Source organism: Anomaloglossus baeobatrachus, chromosome 11 (assembly GCF_048569485.1).
Source record: "Anomaloglossus baeobatrachus isolate aAnoBae1 chromosome 11, aAnoBae1.hap1, whole genome shotgun sequence".
NCBI classification, from domain to species: Eukaryota; Metazoa; Chordata; class Amphibia; order Anura; family Aromobatidae; genus Anomaloglossus; species Anomaloglossus baeobatrachus.
Genome location: NC_134363.1, coordinates 109,429,134 through 109,437,419, shown reverse-complemented (window position 1 = coordinate 109,437,419; position 8,286 = coordinate 109,429,134). Strand labels below are relative to the sequence as shown.

Genomic DNA, 8,286 nt, shown 5'->3' with positions numbered 1-8,286 from the left:
ATTAAACCTAAGGGTTGAATAATAATTGACCCACACTTTTATGTTGAAAATGTATTAAAATTTAACTGAGCAACATAACTTGTTGGTTTGTAAGATTTATGCATCTGTTAATAAATCCTGCTCTTGTTTGAAGTTTGCAGGCTCTAACTTATTTGCATCTTATCAAACCTGCTAAATCTGCAGGGGGTTGAATATTACTTGTAGGCACTGTATCTCCTCCATGACAATTGAAAATGTGTTTGGACGCATAGGAAGGATTTGGTGCATCGGGATCAGTAGCGTCTCTAATATGTTCTCTGATTCTTTGTTTTAATTTTCAGGTAGTACACCCCACATATGTCATATTACAAATGCCGCACTGCGCCAAATAAACAACATATTGGCTATCGCAGTTGATAACACTTTTCAATTTATATGTGCTATGACTAGTAAGATTATATATCTCCTTAGTTTTAACCGCATATTAACAGCAAACACATCTCTGCGGACAGCATTTAAACAATCCAAAAGTGTTAAGCCAGGATATTCCCTGCCCCTGTTGATGTTTAATCATACTTGGGGTCAAAATGTGTGTCTCAATGTCTGGGCATGCCTAACCAAAAAAATCACATCCCTCATGCATAATATCAGTAAGTTTCTCATCTGAGAACAATGTCAGTAGGAATTTAGAAATGATAATTTTAATTGTCGAAAATACTCTACTGAGAGCGGTGATAAACACAGGTTTATTGTACAATGAATTCACATTTTTACTGTGTATTTTAATAAATAAACATTAACTTTCAGTTTAGCATTATCCAAACTCCATTCGGGATAATGTCTATCCCTTAACCTGTTAATAACCACCGATGCCTCAGACTGGCAACCCTCCTCAGTAGAGCAGTTTCTCCTGGCCCGAGTCAGTTCCCCCACAGGTATGCCTTTGATGTTGTTAATAGAATGACGTGACTTAGCACTGAGAATTGAATTACCAGAAATCTCCTTGCAATATGTATAGTTGTCTATGAGTCTTTTGGCCAAATTAGGTACAAGTGTCAAATCCAAAAATGAAATCGAATTTTCCTGTTTTTCTGCTTTTTTTTGCCAAGAGATTTGGTGCTGAAATTTATACACCACCTCTTTGCAAAAAAATGCACAAAAACGGTTTTGACACCATTTTGGTGCAGTTTGCTGCCAGAAGATGCAAATTTGGTGCTGGAATGTTTGCACCAGATTTCTGCACTAAATTTGCATCTCCTGGCAGACAACAGTACCAAAACAGTGTCAAAACCGCTTTTGTGGGGGTTTTTTTGCCAAAAGATGCAGATTTGATGCAAAATGTATACACCAAATTTCTGCACCAAATCTGTATCTCCTGGCAAAAAAAAAGCATAAATATCACATCAAAACCACATTGCGTTTAGATGTATTTTTTTGCCAGAAGATGCAGATTTCGTGCAGGAACTTGGTGTACAAATTTCAGCACCATATCTGCATTTCGTGGACAAAAAACGTGGTTTTCTGTAAGGAGATGCAGGTCTCATTGAATTGAATATGTTCACCTGAGGTGACGTCACTGAGTTCAATGAGGTCACCTGAGGTCAGTTTACCTGCGGTCACAGGTGGAGTACTGTGGGAACCTCCAGCAGTAACAGCAGATAAACATCTATCATAATATGAAGGTACCCTAAACCAATTTATTTATTTATTTTTACACTATAGATACTCAGACAGCGTGCGTGATTCCAACCAATTCTAACCACCAATTCTAACCACCCGGAGTAGTTATTAATCACTCCTGGACGAAGCACGCTTGTTGTGAAACGCGCAGCAGTGTGAGGGGTCGCCGCAGCTCTCCTGGCATTGGATTGGCTGCCTGTTGGTAATATTGTTTGTGATTTCAATTACTATTTACTTTTTTCTACTATATATATATATATATATATATATATATATATATATATATATATATATATATATGGACATTTGATATATGCTACCTACAACTTTATTACGGGCAATGTCTCCCTCTGCCATGTATAGTTAAATTACATTGGATGTAATCATTTAACTACTATTATAAATTGTTTTTAACAGTTTTTTTGGGTGCTGGCTCCCCATATCAATACCAGCCATCATCTGGGGTGGTCCATTCGGGTTTTATATGGTCATTCATTTTTATTAATAAAGAATTATAGCTTTTTTAAATTGGCTTTGCTGTTGTTAATTAGTGTAGCTATTGTTTTTGCAGATAGCCTTCCATACTATTTGCGGTATTGGTGTTCATTTTCTGATCCTGTTTTTTAGTGTTTCCACAATATTAGATGGATTATAGAAGCAAAGAAAACTCATGGTCTGCGAAAATTAAAAATGTGTTTTAGAATGGTACCCCCTAGGAGCAGGACTCAGCCCAGAAATCTGCATTGAAACGTACATTTAAACAACTTTTGAACCGCCGTACAAGGTATGGTGAAACAAAGTTTCCATTGAAAATGATATACTCCAGGAATTGATACCTAGGGGACTTCATATCCAGGTCTTTCCATCCTTTTCGGTCAGTGATGTTGATTTTAGGAATAGGTGGCAGACAGCATGTATTTAATGCTCTAAAACAGTTATGGGATTATTGATTGAATTGGATGGTAAGACTCTGGATAACCTCAGCCTGGAGATCGATGAGATCCAGAAGAAACTTGTCAAAATTGAGGAGAAAGAATTGCTGTACAAACGGGATCAACCAGTGGACAGAATAAAATGTAAATACATTTTATTGGTACAAAAAGTTTTTGCATACACAAAATTAACACACAAGAAAGTGATTAATTAAAAACAATTAAAAATTCAAATGGACTATCACAAAACACCCCATGTGTGAACCCATGATAGGGTACTAGTACAGAGATCCTTATTCACAATACAAAGAAATGCACCAAAAGTAATCCTCAATTTTGACAAATTTCTCTGTTGCTGGTGGAGATCCCAGTAGGGGAAAGGTGCCCCCTATTACTTGAAATCCAGAAGAAACTTCAAACCAAATGTTCTGCTGAAGAGCTGGAGATGTTTAATAAAGAGATATAGGATTGTTCTAACAAGTGGGAAAAGCAGATCTCATCTACTAAAACCAAGAAATTTCAAAGGGATGACCAGGATAAAGAGCAAAATAGAATGTTTAGGTGGAGTCATATAACTCGGACCGAATGTACGGAATCTATGAGTGCTTCCACTAGTGACAAATCTAGTGTCATTTCCAGTGTAACTTCATTGCACGCTGAACGTTTTCAGTCAAGACCAGCGGATAATACGAGATACCAATACGAGAGGAAGCGGAAGCAGACTAATTATGGTGACCCTACATCGCACAATTCCTTGAAGGTAATTAACCTATCTGATATTATTCTTACACCTGATCAGATATCTGTGCTTCAAAGGGGATTATCGTTTTCACCTTCCTCCGGTTTCAATCATTTTTTGGCTTTCAAGGACATACAGCTTTTTGCACGAAAGTTGATTTTTAAAAAAACTTTTCTCTAAAAAAGATAAAAATCATTTTTTTCTCTTTGACACAGAAAGGGAAGCATTACAAGCCCTAGAAGAATTGGCAGAGGAATCAGAGAGGACAACTAAAGGTAAATTTCCTCAATACTTGCTTCCAAAATCTAAGAACTTTCCGGCTATCTATTTATATCTTGAGATTGAGTTATTTGTCAGAATGGTCTCTTGGGACCTTGGAATGATCCCAAAATCCATTAAACATGATAACCTTGATAAAAGGGAAAGGATCGCACTTAAATATCTTACGTGCCTTAAGGAAGTGGTTATCAAGCCCTCTGACAAGGGTGAGAATGTGGTGGTGTGGCCTACAAGTCAATATGAGAAGGAAATGTTCAAACAATTGAAGAATGATGTTTGTTACAAAAAATTGACCTTTAATCCTCTTTCTAAATTCCGACAGGAACTGAACACTTTACTATGTGAAGCAGTTGAAGGAGGTGTCCTAACGCAAATAAAGAGAAGGCTTATGGATTAGAGAACCAACAGTGGAAAGTATTTATTTACTTCCAAAAATCCATAAGGATCCAGTCACACCACCAGGGACACCTATAGTGTCAGGCATTAACAATCTGTGTGAACCACTGTGTGGCCTTATCGATTACCATCTTAAACCCCTTGTTGAGAAACTTCCTTCCCATTTGAGAGACACTACTGATGCTCTCCACAAACTAGATGGGATTCAGATGGAAGACGATATGTGGCTCGTAATGTGTGACGTTGAGTCACTATATACGTCAATTAGACATGAAGATGGCATGAGAGCAACTGCATTTTTCTTGAATACAAGTGGATTGGATTCCTCACTTTGTCAATTCCTTTTGAAATCACTGAGTTTTGTGTTGACTCATAATTTTTTCCTATTTAAGGAGATGTTTTTCCTACAGCTCCAGGGTACAACAATGGGGGTGTCTTTTGCGCCCTCATATGCTAATTTGTTCTTGGGGCTGTGAAAGAGACTTATTTTTCAAACAGAAGCCACTAAACTCAGTAAAAATGTGGTATTTTGGGGTAGGTACATTGACGATGTGCTGATGATTTGGCCGGTAGAGGTCGGTAGATAAACTGGAAGATTTCATTAATGAACTGAATATTAACAACATGAATTTTAGGTTAACATACAAATATAGCCAGAAAAATATTGAATTTTTGGATATTCTCATTGAAGCTGATGGAAATGGCTATATTCAAACCGACCTCTACCGTAAAAGCACATCGGTCAATGCTTTTTTACATGCCACATCTCAACATCCAAGGCATCTCATCAAGACTATCCCCAAAGGCCAATTTTTGAGAGCCAGACGTATTTGCTCTAATGATGAGTCATTTGAAAAACAAGCTGATGACCTTTGTTTACGTTTTAGAGATCGGGGATATAACAAGAAGATGATTTGTGAAGCATATAAGAGCTCATTCACAAAAAAGAGGGTTGAACTACTCCAATATAGGATGAAAATAGACAAAGATCTCACAAAGGTACGTTGTATCTTGCATTATAATTCCCGGAGTGAGGAATTTAAGAAAATTCTAGAGAGACATTGGTCTATCCTCCTATTAGATAAAACTATTGCGGAACACATTCACCAAACTCCATCAATTACATACAGGAAATAAAAAAATCTTAGAGATACACTGGTGAGAAGTCATCATGAAGCAAATTCACAAAGTCAAAAGTTTTTTGGAACAAGAGGCCGAAAATGGGGATGCACATCATGTGGAAAGTGTGTTGCATGTGCTAATATTTGCAACAGCCACACCTTTGAGGGCTCTAACCATGAGAATGTTTACAGAATTACTCACAATATTAACTGTACAACAAAGGCAGTTATATATCAAGCAACATGCTCGTGTGGCTTAGCATATGTGGGGATGACATCTAGAGAGCTGAGACGACGCATCCGGGAACATGTGCTTGATATAGAGAACGCAAGACAGGAGGAAGATATCAGTAAATTGAAGACTATCCCTCGTCATTTCAAGTTATATTATGGGTTCAATAGCTCAACATTTATGGCTAGAGGTATAGATAGAATCTTGATTGGTATCAGAGGTGGAAATTGGAAGAGGTTATTAGCGCAAAGGGAAGCAATGTGGATATATAAACTCAACACTCTTACACGGATTAAATGACCACAATGGTTTTGTCTCCTTCCTAATTAGTACGTTTCTCATGCGGATTTCTCTTTTTCTGGGCTTTTTAATTACCGTATTTTTCGGACCATAAGACGCACTTTTTTTTCCCCAAATGTTGGGGGAAAGTGGGGGGTGCATCTTATGGTCTGACTGTGGCTGCGGGGAATGTGGGTGCTGCGGTGGAGCGGGTCATCGGGGGCACAAGCAGGCTGTAGCAGCCTGCCGTGACCACGTGGGCCCGCTCATTTAATATGCACGCCCATCCTCCCGCCCATCTCTCAGCACCGAACCCGGCACTGACAGGTGGGTGGGGTGATGGGCAGGGATAAACAGTTGGCCCGCATGATCACTCCTGGCAACTGCAGCCTAGAGTGATCATGTGCGGCTGTATTCACTGCCCCCCGTGCATCATCATCAGTGCGGGGGGCAGTGAATCAGTAAACATTACTCACCGTTCCCCTGCAGGATCGCGATCTCCTGTCTGTGCCGGTCAGCTGACTTGCGTAGAGACTAGCGCCGCGCACAGCGATGACGTCATCGCTGTACGCACGTGTCCACACGCCAGCACAGACAACCGGAGGACATCGCGATGCTGCAGGGGAACGGGGACTGCTCCACTCAGCGGCACTGCCGCTGACATAGACGGTAAGAGGAGCGGTGCTGCAGGGAGTGAGGTGAGGTAAGGTGAATATGAACGTTTATTTTTTTTATATGCCACAGGATGCGGCCATACACCAGGATGAGGGCATATAGCAGGATAGGGGTATATTATGAGCAGCATGGGGAGTATATGAGCAGGATGAGGGTATATAGCAGCATGGGGAGTAAATGAGCAGCATGGGGAGTATATGATCAGGATGAGGGTATATAGCAGCATGGGGAGTATATGAGCATCATGGGGAGTATATGAGCAGCATGGGGAGTATATGAGCAGGATGAGGGTATATAGCAGCATGGGGAGTATATGAGCAGCATGGAGAGTATATGAGCAGCATGAGGATATATAGCAGGATTAGGGTATATTATGAGCAGCATGGGGAGTATATGAGCAGGATGAGGGTATATAGCAGCATGGGGAGTATATGAGCAGCATGGGGAGTATATGATCAGGATGAGGGTATATAGCAGCATCGGGAGTATATGAGCAGCATGGAGAGTATATGAGCAGCATGAGGATATATAGCAGGATTAGGGTATATTATGAGCAGCATGAGGAGTATATGAGCAGGCTGGGGAGTATATGAGCAGGACATTACCCCATAACAGTGTCAGCAGCAGATCCTCGCCCCATAGGTGTGTCATGACCACATTTTTTGCTTAAAATATTATTTTCCTATTTTCCTCCTCTAAAACCAGGGTGCGTCTTAGGGTCCGGTGCGTCTTATAGTCCGAAAAATATGGTAATCTAATTAGTTTTTAATTGTTTTTAGAATGTTTTGTCAGATTTTTTATGGGTGTGTTGATGTTTCTTTATATGTCTATTCTAGGGTTCCTGGATTAATTATATGGCATCCACGCGTTCTTTGGCTCCTTCGTCTCCCATATTAATTTTATACTTCAGAACAATTATGGGAGTTCTTTGAATTAAAAATAATCGTTTCTTCAATTGAATTATATGCGTATTTTTTTTGATGATGGTTTGGATACTGATGTGGGGTATCTGGCACATGTGTACACACACGTGTTATTTTATGAATACACATATATATTTTTATAATAAATAGTTATTTTAGTTTGCATTGCGAAATGTTATGGTATTATTGGAATAAATTTGATATTTATAATTTTGCTATATTAATCAATTAATTTTGTCTTTCATTATTTTTACATTTTTGGTGTGAGTTCCTGATTAATTCTGCACTGAGCACTTTCTTTTACACGTGTGTTCACGAGTAGGTGTTTTTACTTATTATTGTTTATATATAAATTATGCATATTTACCAATTTTTTATGGTTAATGATTTTTGATTTTTACTTTTTTTATATATATTTTTTAGGGATATTATAATGGGCTTATGACTGTTTGTCAGCTGCTACCTGCCCGAGAATTTTTGAACAGGTGTCAGTGTTACACACAGATTCACTTATTCACCATATTAGAAAGGGTTTTATTCTGTTATATTTGGTGATGCAATGCACTTTATGCACTTTTTCTTGTATTTTTACACAGATCCACAATGTTTATTATATGAGAAAATGTTTTTATGCTGCAATGCACTTTATGCACTTTTTCATATGTACACATTTATATGGATTAGTCATACATGCATATAGATGATACTATATTCATTTTATTTATATGTCTATATTGTCGGCATTGATATCTTTATACATGATTAGCACACTTGCACTTTATTATTATTTATTCACTATTTTTTATTAAATTGGGTATATGCATATATCGTTGTGTGTCTATTGGAGGGCCCGTTTTGATATACTTGGGAGGTGAATATATATATATATATATATATATATATATATATATATATATATTTATTTATTTAACCATATTTAATCACTTTTATTTATTTATTGTGTGTTGGTGGATATATAATTGTGTACAAAGATGCCAGATATGAATTGATTATGAATATGTAGGCTAATGATTTTTTATAGTTTACTCTT

At 38.0% G+C, this 8,286-nt stretch overlaps 1 long non-coding RNA gene across 1 annotated transcript; it reads left to right on the top strand.

The window, feature by feature from the left end:
• Nucleotides 1–871: 871 nt before the first annotated feature.
• On the top strand, nucleotides 872–2,368 carry LOC142256579 (uncharacterized). The gene is made up of 3 exons (XR_012727540.1): nucleotides 872–914; nucleotides 1,702–1,861; nucleotides 2,287–2,368. It is a non-coding gene; the product is annotated as an uncharacterized LOC142256579 (long non-coding RNA).
• The last annotated feature ends 5,918 nt before the right edge of the window (nucleotides 2,369–8,286 follow it).